Source organism: Heterocephalus glaber, unplaced genomic scaffold (assembly GCF_053883595.1).
Source record: "Heterocephalus glaber isolate CG9 unplaced genomic scaffold, H.glaber_assembly_v1.0 deba00001472, whole genome shotgun sequence".
NCBI lineage: Eukaryota > Metazoa > Chordata > Mammalia > Rodentia > Bathyergidae > Heterocephalus > Heterocephalus glaber.
This window is the reverse complement of record NW_028258315.1, coordinates 11,600,202-11,615,127: the sequence shown is the minus strand read 5'-3', so window position 1 is coordinate 11,615,127 and position 14,926 is coordinate 11,600,202. Positions and strand designations below refer to the sequence as shown.

The following is a 14,926-nucleotide window of genomic DNA, read 5'->3' as shown; positions in this document are numbered from 1 at the left end:
GATGGTTAAGATTTCATTCTTGTGCCATACTTAGAGTCACTCTTCTGTCCCTTGCCCTGCCCCTGAGAAATAACACAGTTTGATTCAAGGCATTTCCCTCCTCTGTGGCTGCTGGATTTCAAGACAAAGCTTCCAGAATGGTGAGTTTCCCCTCCCTGGAATCCTTCCAGAGTAAAGCTGACCTTCACTTATCACTGGGCCATATAGAAAATGGGTCTAGGTTTAATCCTAAAACTCAAAAAATAAATGTAAAACTTTTAATCCACATTTATCTGTCTTTCAGCCCTCAGGCAAAATTTGAGAACGGTGAGAACAGCTAAGCCGGCTCTGCCCACTTCCTTGCACCTCTAGTCAGCTGCCACTGGACAAGATAAAATCTAAGGGACACCTCAGATTGGGCACAGAACAAGAAGGATAGATGAGGATGCCTTCTTTTCCTTTGTTTTTTTTTCCCAAAGTGGGAAAAAGTGTCCTAGGTAGACATGTACTACACAGCAGGTTGGAGCCTTGGCAAGCCTTCTTCCCTCACTGTTTAAAATTCATACTTAGCTCCAAAGGGTGTCACCTAGTCTCTTCTACACCCAAACCTGGCCTGAGGGGACCCCCACTGGAGACAGTTAAAATTACCTTTAATGGTCTGGCCCTTTAGAGGAAACAATTACATGTGGCTATCAAACAACTATGGTTATCAAAGCAACAATGAGAAGGCTGTGTAGCTGGGAATTCCAGATAAACTGTCACCTTAGGGCCCATCTTAACTGTTTTTGCCTTCACAGGTGTAGAATATTTTTATTCCTTTTGATTCTTATTACAAGAGATCTCTGTTCTTTTTTGTAATTATAAGCCTAAAAATTATAAAAGTTATTTAATTGAGCTTGGCCAAATACATCTGAGTGCACTCTGGTTTATAAACAAGTTGTCTTACGTGTGTGTGTCTGTCTGTCTGTCTGTTCAATTTGTTACAACACATATAGCAGCTGTGTTTGAACTTTTTTTCTTTTGGCAGTTTGGATTCTTTTAAGATATATAAGATCTTGGAAATCTTTCATTGGTCAAAAATAATGTGTTAATTTTTATTATCTGGCTCTCATAGGTCATCTAAAAATTTGTTAAAATAATTTAAAAAGACTCTTGGGCTTAGGAAAACTACTGGACAGGACTCCCCTTGGTAAATAAAGGAGTGGCTGCCTGGAAAAAGTTTATTCCAGCCTTTGTTCACAAAGGGGACCCCAATAATTTGCATAGCATTGTAAAAAAATACATTGCTAAACATATTGTGATATATATACATTGATCATGGTCAAATGGCTAAGTTTTCTGTGAAAAAACAATAAGGTTTTATTTAAAATGTTCTTGGTACAAAACAAAATTAAATGACAAGGGGTTTCATGTAACTGATATTCATTGTTATTTCATGGCATATTAAATATCATTCATGCCTTCTGCATGTACAAGTCTTCTAAGATATTGTTTATGGTAATGATCTTTTTTGACTCAGGTATCTGCCTTTCCCTTACACTCCAGCTACTTGTGATAAGAGGTACATGTCAAGCCAGCATGAGAAAACCAGGCAAATAATAGTTATCTTAAAAACTTATATGATATATGCTATATGTGTCACCACACTTAGGGATGTTTAGTCACCAAACAGTTGAAACAATGTCACACACTAAATTTAGAGGCTAGCCATTATGAACTCCTAAGGTACATTTATAGGCCAGTATGTATGTTCTCTTTAGATGGCATCCTACTAAAGGATAACAAATAAGAGTTTTCTTTATGTCATTAAATGTCTTGTGATCAGATGGAGATGTTTGACTAAAAGACTATTCCATAGTAAGATGGACATGTAAGCGTTACAAAGAAAATGTCATGATAATTGTCATGCTAAAATACTTTGTGTAGCTCTTGATCTTAAGTTTCTCTATAATATATGTGTTGTCTGTTAACATTCTGCAGGGATTCAACTACTAAAACAACCATGGTTGGTAAAAAATAACAGCCCTCTGTGTTTTATACTTCAAAATTTCTTGATGTCTTAACTATTATGATAGTTAAGCTCACTGCTCCTACTGAAATACTTATGTCACTGATCTTTTCTGGGTGTTCAACAACAAAAGTTTGGAGACCAAAACTAGAAAGGTAACTGGGCTATGAGGACAGCCAATATTTTGGCCCTGGTCCGTCAAGGTCAACAAAGATCCAGAATACAAAGGAACCTTTCCTACAGGATCCTACATCTTTGGTAAGTCACTCAACCTCCTGAGCGGGGAGATTGCTGGGCACCAGAGGACAAATGGACAGTGTGTCAAAGGAGGTTCACAAAGGGGGAAAATCTCCCATGCTTTCACTGAAAGCAACATGGTCAAGCAAGGCCATGACCCATCCTGACAGCTGACATGGACAGAGCAGTGGAGATGCTCTATGCATGGTTCCAAAGTAATCTCTGAGGAGACTTAACTGACTTTGATAGACACCAGGAGGTTCATACTGATTGACAGGTCTCACTTTAACTTGGTCTTAAACACCCAGCAGAAAAGAACAACCAAAAGAGGTATAAAATAATGTCATAGTAATAAAGCTAGATATAAAAGGGGGCTCCAGTCATTGACCCCTTCTGGCAGTTTCCAGCTCTACCAGTAGCTGACCACAGTTATAGATCATTAGGAAAAAACTATGGTAAAATCTATAAGGGCTCAGCTAGAGTTTTATATTTCTTAGTGAAATTTGTTCTTCAAATTGTCTCTTCTTACAGCTAAAACTAGAGAGACTTATGACAAAATATCAGACTTATAGATAACCTCTTATCAATTAAAGAATCTAAGAGCCAGCAGGTTACAAACACTATTTCAATTTTAAGTGTGACTTTCTCCCCAACCTGCCCTTTCATTCTAGTGTGCTCATGCTTAGATTATGCTCTAATTTCTTAAAAGTTTTGTTTATTCTTACCTAGAGGCTGCCAAACTCCAAGCGGTCATACAAATGGAACCAATGACAAATGTGCTAGACTTCTTTTACCGGGATCCACCAGATCGACCTTGTAAACAGCTCATAACTGCTAAACTATACAATACAACTTCTATGTTGGATTCTGAAGTTGCCTGGACCTTCTCCTTATCCTCTTTGTGGAAGGCTATTACTAGTTCCTCCCGGTGGAGACCCTTGTTGGCTATATTCATAGCAATCCTGCTGACCTTATAATTTGGCCCATGTATTAACTGTTTCTTTGGCTTTGTCTCCTCCAGGCTCGAAGCTATGCAGCTACCAAGATGACCACGCCTGGCACCTATCAAGGGCCTTTTGATAGACTCTGTAGAGTAACTCTGACTGCTGATCACAACTGCGACCCTCTTCAGCTGGAAGTAGCCAGAATGGTCTTCACCCTTTGCTCCCTCACAGCAGTTAGGGGTACTTCTTCAGAGGAGGAATATTATAGATAGGTAAGTTAATTAGATATCTTGTTGGCAGTTAGACAGGGCCTCCCTTAAGGTACCAGCTCTCCAGGAGCCAACACAGCAAGGAACCAACATGGAAAACAATTGAGGCACATTCACTGGTTAGCATTATAAAAAGGAAAAGAAGTGCTACTTCCCCTAGAGATAGACAGCAGTGACTAATGTTCTAAATGGGAAATTCCCTGTATGTGACTTGTCTTCCCATTTGACCCCCATTTAATCAATATTACCTGGTTAACTGTACTTGTAATCTTATTGGTTGGTCTTGGTTTTGTCCCACCTCATGCCCACCTTGAAAATTTCCACTGGGTTTTATAGTTTTGTCTCACTTTGTACCCGCCTCACCACATGGCTTTGCTGTATAAAACATCTTTGAAAAGTGAGGTAGGTGGGCAACCCACTTTCTGGTCCCCCTTCTGTCTCTCTTAGAAGTTTTCTGTCTCTCAATAAATTTCCCCTACCCCTAAAAAGAAAAAAAAAAAAAAAGAGGAGAGGTTTAACTTGGCTTACAGTTTCGGAGGATTCTTTCCACGGGAGGCTGGTTCCAAGGCAGAAATGTCATGGCAGAGGGGCCTAGCAGGGCAGAGATGCTTAGTTCAGTGCAGCTGGGAAGGAGAACAGGGGAACAGTCTCAGCGAGGAAGGTACTAGGGACTAGGTATAGACCCTAATGTCACACATCCAAGATCCACAATGTACCCAGAAATGTGCTTTACTAATCCTCTAGGTGGCTCCCAAACCAATCAAATTGAAATTTCACCTCAGTCATACACAATTTAAAGATACCATTTCCTGGAAACTTATTTTATACTGCTTCTAATTGGAAGTTAATAGACATTCTGACTTGTGAAAAAATTTTAGCCATTATTTGTGCAAATATTTCTTCTGCGGCAGAGACTTTCTCCTGTGGTCCTAATTTACATCATAGGCCACTGAAATTACTGATTTTTCAAAAAACTTTTTGCTCTGTGCTTCAATTTTGATTTTCTCTTACTCCGTATTAAAGTTTTCTGATACATTTTTATGCATTTTCCAATCTGCTTATGTTTGCTTATTTCTCCATTGAAGTTAGCATTAGATCATATAGTTCTATTGATATTGATTGCAGAATATACAATCTCATTGTATAGAAACATACATGTTATTTACCTAACCACCAGTAGACAGATATCTAGATTGTTACTTGTCTTGGGCTATTAAAAATTATGCTGCTATGGACATTCAAGTACATGTATTTATGCTGGTTCTTAATTCTCTTGGGTAGTTTTCTAGAAGTAGATTTGCTAGATTGAATGGTGAAGTTTATATCTAACATTTCAAGGAACCAGCACAATGTTTCCCAAACTGGCTTACCATTTTCATTCCCAGAAGATTCCCATTTCTTTGCCAACACTTGGTATTGTCTGATGTCTTATTATAGCCATTCTGATGGGGTTTATGTTGTTGTTTTAAGTCACACTTCCCTAATAGCTAATGACATTGAGCAAATTGTCATGGACTTATTCATCATTTATATATGTATATAATAAAAAGATAATATCTACTCAAATCTGTTGCTCACTTTTTAATTTGGTTGTTTCCACTGCTTTTAAGGTGTGCCTTTTCTGTGATTTGTGATTACTCCCAAGGGCAGCAAGTGACTGGTCAGAACCCCAGTGTCTCCAGTGCTGTGTTACCTTCTGGGTCCCAGTTCAACTCACAACCAATTGGTAGCTTTTCTTTGCCAGGAATCATGGCAATGATGCAAAAGAACCTAAATGCATATTTCTATAGCTACTTTTTGAGCAGCCCTTTCCTCTCTGGTACTCTCGTGCATAAATTATAGCAGCCTTAGCAGCCCTGAATTCTGATTTCTTTTTCATCCATCCAACAGGACCATGATGTCAAACTGGGTTAACTTCTTTATACCACAGTTTCGAAAGTACCACAGGCAGGAAGCTGAGGCAAATGTAAGCTGTGTCTACACATGCATGTTTCCCTCCCTTAAGGTGGCAGATCTATGTAGTCTGAAATGGTGACTTTCAACATTTTATCCAGCATGGTGCTTGATTACTTGGAGTAGTTAAATCCAACACCTGTCACTTGATTGTGTACTCTAGTCAGGGTCTCTTCTCTTTCACTGGTAAAATGCTGCTCTCAGAAATTCTATTCTATACAGTGTATCTATCATGAATATATTATAGTGTGTGTATGTATATCATGTATGTATATTAAATTTTATGCCTGTAAGTTTGTAAAAATATTTCAAAGCCTCCATGGCTTTTTATTTTAAATAAATAATGACTTCTCCTAGGAAGATTTTTAACGTTGCTACAAAATTATGATACACATCACTTTCTACCTTCAGCCAGTATTGTGTGGGACAATTAAATAATCACATATAAGTTTTCATTTTATTGGTGAAATTTAAACTTTTGGGCATAAAGTTACTTTTTTCTATTCTAACTGCTTCATGGAGACAGAAAATGCATTCTTAAAAATTCCATCTGTGATAACAGATTGATGTACAAAAGAGCAGGGGTTCAAATTTAAGAGGCTAATAAAAGGGAAAATGGAAGGAACCATCAATAGCCTCATTATTCTGATCATAATGAAATTAAAATGCTAATATAGCCTGCCAAAATGAGATTGTTTGTGAATGCCACATTAATGGATGGCAATGAATACAAATCAAAATATACTGTTTTGTCTGCAATTCTGGAGTAATGGAATGAAATTTGTATCTATGTTTAGTGTGGTGATATAATTGTAAGAAGATAATAAAGAAAAAAATTGACATTTGTGCTAAATGTTCTGAAAGATACACATCTAAACCTGTAGTAGCTAACCTCCTAGAAAATTCCAGATCAGTCCACAATGTAGAGACAAATATTAATACAAAATCTTAATACAAAAGCTTTGAGAGATCCTATCAATGTTCCCAGGTAAAGTGACCTGAAAGAAGAATTTCAATAGACTGCATTGAAATTCTGTTAATTCCTAATTCCCCAGACATCTATTTATCCTATCTATCTATCTATCTATCTATCTATCTATCTATCTATCTGTCTATCTCCCTCTACCTTCCTGTCTATCCATATATATCTGTGCATTCATACCTGGGTTTTTGCTTTTTATTTTCTATTTTATTAGTCCATAATGTAGCACGTAATGATTACATTCACTGTGAGGAGCTGGTCCATGTACATAACACATCTTCATTCTTTTTATGGCCCCTTTCCTTCCCCTCTTTCTCCCTTCCCTTCATTTCTTGGTTCTCTTCCATTTGCTAAAGATCTCTCTTCCTGCTTTCTATAATCTTTTATTTTGCTCTTTATTTATCCTTTGGATTTCTCTTATAAGAGAAACCACATGCATTCATATTTGTGAAGTGATTTTGTCTAGAATCTCTGCCGCTGCAATTCCTTAGAGTAAAATTAAGCTTTATAATCTGAAATTATTTTTATTTTGGTTTTGTTTTCCACTTTTATTTCAAACATTGTATTCTCATTGTATGGACAACTATAAGCATAGATTCTACCTGATACGTTTTTGCATCTCCAGTTTTAAAGGATGTAACAAAATGATTAAGATATGGTATTTTTGACTCCTGTCTCTAGGAAATAGATATTATACTATGATTTTGGGTGATGGTACCTAGGTGGAATTAAAAACTGAATTGAATTCTGTGTCTAATAATTAAATGATCATATCTTATAAATGTGGAAAACCCCTGAAAGGAGACAAAAAGATTATGAATCAGGATCTCTGAATTGTGGTCAGAGCAGGGTATGATTAAATTAAGTGATTAAAACTTATTTATCTCATTAAATTTCTCATCTAAGAAATAAGGGCTTTTATCTGAGAGAGCAATACTGAATATATCTCCAAGAATTCCATGATGAGGTTGGCAAGCCAGGTGTTTGCACAGAATATTTGATAAACACAAGGGGGTGCTGAAGTCAGAGTCTTCTGGAGAAAAATACTTTTTATCCTTTAAGTATGCCTTTCTTCTCTCTCTCTCTCTCTCTCCTCTCTCTCTCTCCTCTCTCTCTCTCTCTCGCTCTCTCTCCCTTTTTCCCTCCTCCCCTCTCTCTCCTTTCCTCCCTTTCTGAGTGTTTAATGTATTTAGTTAATTCTGCAGAGGATGTTAAGACCAGTAAAAACAACAGCTTTGTTTTAAGAATTCATTTGCTCTCACATTGTGAGAGCTTTTCAAGAGGATTAAAATTAGGGTTGCTATGTTCCTCTGGTTTTTCTTGTTTCAATTTGGCTTAAAATTTTTCCTGCTACTTTTGTAAAAATCATTTTTCTTAGCTATTCTAGTTGAAACTCATTTTAGTTTTTATATGTGCTTTCTCTTTCTCAATGTCCCATGACACTGACTCTCCCATAGATAATATTACACCGCACTCTGATTTCTGACATCACTTTTGCTTCTTCACTTTAAAGAATTGTGAGCGTCAGCTTTTACCACGCTTACCTTCATCAGTGTACGACTGACCAAATTCCCGTCATTTCTACATGGCTCTGTATTCACAATGAAATCACGTGCTGTTTACATCTGTACTTGATAGAATCTTTCCTGCCAATTCAGCATTAAACAGCATTTACAATAAAAGATCCTCTGCTGCAAAGGAAAAGAAAAACATGTTCATACATTTGAATTTTAATCTCTTAGGTAAATTTCTAACATTGTAGGGCAAGATCTAAGGTAATCCAGAAGGAAGAGAATTTGTGTATTCTTATTAGGCAGACTTAATCCCAGAGAGTGGCCTAACATGATTCCAGTATTTGAATGGAAATTTTGATGAAATGAAATTATATGGTGTTTATGAAATACAGGAAACACTGGATATCTTTCTTGTTTTTTCATATCAAAACATCTATCTATAATTACTTGTTAAGAAATTTAGAAACAATAGTAATTTTGGAGAAGCTGACAATTAGAACAAATCTGTAGGTGATTATTAAATACCTAGTATAAACAGATACATTTGCCCTGTAAAAATATTGAATATTTATAATTATAGTTTATAAGAAGAATAAAGGACTCGTTTTCAGTGAGTGAATATTCAGTTTTATTAAGCACTGAAAATATATATGCCAAGATAATTTAATTAAAATGCATATATTCAGCTTATCCAATGATGAGCCTGGTGGGTGGAAGAAAATACAGATGAGAAAAGCAAGATATAAATGCACAATAGAAATGGGCTCTGATTTTCAGGAACCTTGAGCAACTCTTTATTCACTCAAGGCATCATTCAAAGACTCAGCGTCCTTAGCTGAACAGAAGTGGGACCTAAGAGCATTAATGCTGTGTACGAGGGTCCCGCAAGGAGCATGTGTCGGAAACAGTCTCTATGCAGCAGTGCTGAGGGATGGGAGGCACCCAGGTAAGGAGGGCTCCACCCTCAAGAATGTGTGGATGTCAGTTATAAAGTGCTTCTGACTGGGGTCTGAACTCTACCTCCTCTCTCTGGCCCTTCCACCTTCTGCCACGGCCCTGACCACATGTGAGTCCTCAACCTTGTCCTCCCCAGCCTCCAGAACTGTAAGAAATGAAATCTCTGTAAATCTTCTTCATATATTATCCAAGGTCCAGTATTCAGTTATAGAAGCACAAAAATGAACCAAGGCAATAAAGTGAGCAATGAAAGAGACATGCAGGATTTAACAGAATACCAGGCATAAAGTTCAAACATTTTTAAATTATTATTTTTCACTATTTCACAGATGCCTTTCCATTTCTTGAATGGGTATTGATAATGACGTGAAGCTTCTTGAAATTCTTCAGTTTAAATTGCGTTGAAATGCTTTCTAATCTTCTTTTAAAAAATCATGTCACAGACAAACACCAAAAAAAGATGAAAGTCTTGTATCCAAAGCAATGGAATACATGTTCAGCTGGTAGTATAATAGGAACTGAGAACTCAGCTACCAAGGAGGAGGTTGCTACACTAAAAGCAGCTCCCTGAGCACTGTCAGTTTCCTTCAGTTAGTTGTATAACCACTCAGGGCAGTGCTGGCTAGCGTCTCATACTTCTTCGAGAAGCCTTTTTCTTTAAGGACACAGCCTGATACTAACTGGCATTTTGAAAGATGCTTGAGATACATTTTGAAGAAAAATAAAAATCCCTGTAGATTGGATTTTGTGCTTCCTGTGATGGTGCATGCTGACACACAAAAACCAGCATTGATTACTGTAAATTAAATGACTGAACCTGCGGCGAGGCTCCAGGGTCTTTGTGAGAAGGTGGGTGAATTTCATGAAGCTGCTTGTATCAAGGCACAATGATTGTAATTAGTAGTTTGAATTATGGTCTTTTAGATAGTATTTAATATTTTAATTATCTTTGTATATGTCCTGTCTTGAATTATCATCCTTTAGTGTTCTAAAACCCATTCTTTTAAAAATCCTACCAATAAAACTTCTTGATAATAAAAAAAAATCATGTCACATCTAGTAAGCATTGCATATTGTTTTCTAAAGTTTTATTTTATTACACACATATAACATGAAGACATGTTTCTTTTAGAAGCAATAATATTTATAAATAACTACAGTTGGGTTAAACACAACATCATTGCAGCTTTCTCTTTAAATTTTAGTATTGTTTACTTGTGTTACATTTCCTTTTTTAAGCAAAAACTTTGAAACATTACTTGTTTATAGCAGAACTCAAAATAGCTAATGCTTGGAAGCTGTCTACATCCCCATCAACAGATGAATGGATAAAGAAAGTACAGTATTTATACAATGGAGTACTACTCAGCTATAAAGAAGGATAAATTTGAATCATCTGTAGGAAAATGGATGCACCTTGAGACCATGAAGCTAAGTGAAATAAATGAGACACATAAAGTTAAATATCACATGGCTTCTCTTATGTGAAAAACCCAGAATATAAATAATTTAAAGAGTAAAATAAAAGACCGATTATAGGAAATAGGGAGGAAGACCTTTTGCAGATGGGAAGAGGATCTAGAGATGGAGCAAGAGGGTATGGACAGGAGGGGAAGGGGATGTAGAAAGAGTTGTGATGCCATACGTACATACACCCACTCTCCGTGATGAATGTCCTCTTCATGTACTGAAAATATATACTAGTAAAAAGAAACATTACTTGTAGGAAATACTGTTCAAGGAAAAATCTTTAGTAATAATAATGATAATAATAAAACAGTAAATCAGAAGAGCAAGGCTGGCCTTGACTTTGAGCTCATGTGCCCTTTGCCTTCCCTTCCCCTGCTCCCAAGGATGCGAGGGAGAAATCTGTTACTCGTGAGTGGTGAATCGCACTGGGCCCTATTTTTAAGCAAGATGGAGCCAATCTATGAAAATCTTGAGAGCTTGAGGAATCAGTCTCTTCTGCCTCTGACCAGTGTGAGTTTCTGCGGTACTGAACTGGAAAGGTGAGGCTGGTTTGCGAGGAGGGCACGCAGGGCGGGCACACATGCAGGCATGTGGGGCAGGAGGGGGAGGCCTAGCCAGCACAGGGGCTGTGAATCTATCTGAGCAACCTGCTCCACCATAGCCTTTATCAGTCCTATTATCAGTCCCCAAGCTGGTTCTCCGTATCCATGTTAATTTGTTCCCAACTTGGGTAGAAAAACAATGTTTATTCATTTGCCTCCTGCTGTTTCCTATGTTTTCACTTAAACATACATGACTTCATAAATTGGTACTCCATTCATCTCTCTGTTTTTAACTCCTTTCTGCAACTGGTTATTTTTATCTCAAAAGATGTCTTGGAGGTCTATCCATTTATGTAATGCTTTCATTTTTAATCATGTTTAGTATTCCAGAGAAGGAAAATGCTAGTCTATCCAAGCATTGCTGAAATATATTTAGGTTGTTTACAATTTTTCAACGTAGAAAAAGAGATTGCATTTATGTCCATGTCCTCTTGACAAGTGTTCCTCTTGGGGTAATATGAGAAGCGGGGATTGCTGGAACACAGACTGCACTTTCAATTTAATGAATACTGTGAAATTGTTCTTCCAAATGGCTCCATCAACCGAGACCGCCCTTTGCCAGGTGTCTCTGAAGACATTGATTCTGCTATAGCCTCACCCATCCTGATGTGCTTAGGTTTTTAAATCTCATTTTAATTTGCATTCTCATTTCTACATATATATTTTTTTTCATTCACTTGCTGGTCATTTGTATTTCTTCTGCTATGCACTGCTTATTCTTACCTTTGAACATTTTTCGACTGAGTCATTTGACTTACTGACATGTAAAATATTTTAAATATATTTGGGATGAGAATTCTCAGTGGGGTATATAAAGAAAATGGCTTTTTCAAATCTCAGCTGTTTTTTAAACATTTTAATGATTTTGCTTCAGACCAAAGTTTTGCATCTTGATGAACTTGAATTCATAAGCCTTTATGATTTTGGTTTTTAGTTTCTTACATGAAAAATCCCTTCCTACCTCAGTGTTATACAGCATTATGTTATATTTCCATTGCTATGACCAATATCTGAGATAACTGATGTAAAAGGAGACAGGTTTATTTGGGCTCATGGTTTTGGTTCATGGTTGCTTGACACCATTGCATATGGCCTGAGGATAAGAAGAACATCCCGACAGATAGCATACTGTAGAACAAAGCTGAAGACCCAATATCCCCTTTGAGGCCACACCCCAAATGACCTTACTTCCTCCCACTAGGCCCCACCTCTTAAAGGGTCCACCACATTCCAATAGCATGAAGACCAAGCCTTTAGCGTATGGATGTTTGGGGGTATGTAAGACCAAAATTATATCAACAATTCTGTTTTTTCTGGTGAATGTATGGCAATCTATTTTATAGTTATACGTTGAAATGTTATCTGATGCATTTCAAATGAAAGTCACAAGAAACATAAACCCAACAAATAAAATTCTTTCATTGGACACCTAAGAAAATTCTTTAAAATATTCATCATTATAAATTTTATATATCTGATTTTCAAGCTTTGAATAGTGACATAGCAGACATATAAATTAAAAATGAAACAAATTCTTCTAAGTGCAAAAATTCTCCTTACCATTTAACTAACTCATTAGAATGATACATTTGGTTTCAGAATCAAAATTTCAGAGCATGAAGAGATATGATTATTTCAAATTTCTAACTTTCATCTCCCCCAAATAATAACAATTAAACAAATACAATGGACTATGTAAGTCCTTTATAAAACCCTATATGAGATCCCATTTAATCCTCAGCAGTTTCTGAAGTTGGTATTATTACTATGTTCATTTTATAGATGAGGAAATTGAGGTGCCAAACTTTTCAATGCCTTTCTCAAATCTAGAAAGCTTCTGGATAGAGGAGGAGGGATGTAACCTCAGGCACTGTGTCTTAGAGCCTATGCTGATAGCCACCATGACTCAAAACAAAGGCCCCAGGTTCAATACTCAATACCACACACACACACACACACACACACACAAATCATAATTAGTGCTAATATTTATTCAAACATTACTATATTCTAGGAATTCTTTAGTACTTTACAATACTGGTCTGCTATAATCTTTCCCCAAACCCTCTCAGGTGGGTACTTAGTTTTGTCCTAAAGATGAGAAAAACAGAAAATAAACCCTTAGATAATTAGGTGGTCAACTGTCTATCTGTGATTTGAATTTGGGCAATCTGTTCATAAGCACTGCCTATTATTTCTATTTTAAATATATTTTAAAGTCAGAATCCAAAATGAAGCTTACATTTTGATTTGATGAGTAGATAAGCTATGGAACACCAGCACCCTCTGGAACTAATAATATTGTTGCAATGTGTAGATCTAAACCTTGCAGAAATTTTGCAAATGCATTCTTTCTTGTCCATATCTGTGAGATGACTTAAATACAAAGAGTTACAATGTCTGGCCACTGAAATTGAGTAGAGACAACTAAAATTGATTCACACACCAGTTAACAGAACCAATGGCTCCTAACTCTGCAATGAATTAATGAAAGGTCCAGGTTTTACCTATCATTCATTTACAAATAATCTATATAAATATATTGACCATGCATCTTGCCTGCTGAAGAGGTAGTTATTTAAATCGCAATGATAAAATAGCAGCAACAGGAGCTAGAAGTGCCTCCAGCAGAGCACAACCTCTGTCGTGGAAATATTTTATCTATTTCAGCTGAATTTCTAAAGAACATGGTTGGACCTATAGCAGAAATTTTAAATGTTTTGATGCCTGAATCTCTTGTGTCTTTCAACCTCCCTTTGGAAGGATTTAGAAAAATGACAACAAAGAGTTGAAGGAATTTGTTTAGTTACAAAACAAAACAAACAAAACATTTTTCCAGAACAGGTCCCTGGGGTCCCTGTGTGGGCTCTGATCTTTATCTCTATTGAAGGGGCCTTCAGCACTCTGACCTGAGGCCTCAGGGTCCTTCAGCATCAAAGACGGTTGATGTGCCTGCCACGTTCTAAATGCTTTGTGCTACTTCCAACAGAGTGGAAATCAAGCAAAATATGTCTTTTTAAGCATTTAACTTCATGCCCATTAACAAAGCAAAATCATTAATGGTTTGGGTATGAACTTTTTTTCCTTTTAAATTTTTTAAAAATTATTTTTTCTCTTCATAGATTATTTTTAATCAGTCTTGTAATCAGCATAATGAATTCAAAATGTTCTAACCCTTGTAGACTATGAAATGATGCAAGTTATTTCATCAGAATAGTTAATATACTTTTAATGAAGATTAGATTTTTCCGTCAATAATTATGATTGTGCATGAGTGGTAATAAATAAGCAGACTCTTTGCATGAAACTGGAAAATACTTCTAGTGAATATGAATGTCCACATAACTGAAAATATCTTGCTGTATGGTGTATAAATATGTTTTAAAATGACTAAATCCAAATGTATCAATGGGTACAAATGCCAAATCAAAACCAGTCTTCACATTTGACCCTACTGGACAAAAATAAGCCTTGCTATTAGCAAAGAAAACTAAGCATGCCTGTCTAATTGACTGATCTCAAAGCTGGCTTTTCTTTCCATGACTGGCTTCTAGGAATGTAAAGCCCTGTTGTCTTTCACCTAACATGGTTTCCTTAGCTCCCATTTGGGAACATACATAGGTAAATATTGTCTTTCAAGAAACTGAAAACAAATGAATGAAAGATGGCTCAAGCAAAACAACAACATAACAAATGCCTATTTATCTTTATGAAATATCCTTTTAGAATCCACAAATATATGGACAACATAAGTTTATTCACTTCTGTATTTTCAAAACTGAAAGTAAGAACTAGGAGAACAAAACAAGGTTAGGTCTCACATAGAGCCCACTATTGGCTTATGTTGAGATCGGAAATAATTTGCTAAGCAGGTCAAATGTCTTTTTGTCTCTTACTGCTTTTATAAATAAAATTTATAAATATCTTCATTTCCTTCCAAATTACTATAATTACTTTCTTTTCATTATAGTTAAATTGGTGCATAAAAGTAGTACAGTTTGATGGCCCCTC

The 14,926-nt window shown here is 36.4% G+C and overlaps 1 long non-coding RNA gene across 1 annotated transcript in view; it reads left to right on the top strand.

Moving 5' to 3' along the window:
* The window catches only part of LOC147826192 (uncharacterized), a 40,732-nt gene extending 35,898 nt beyond the window's left edge, over positions 1–4,834 (top strand). Inside the window, exon 3 of the long non-coding RNA XR_015439313.1 lies at positions 3,246–4,834. This is a non-coding gene — a long non-coding RNA (uncharacterized LOC147826192). The remainder of the gene's footprint in view (positions 1–3,245) is intronic.
* The last annotated feature ends 10,092 nt before the right edge of the window (positions 4,835–14,926 follow it).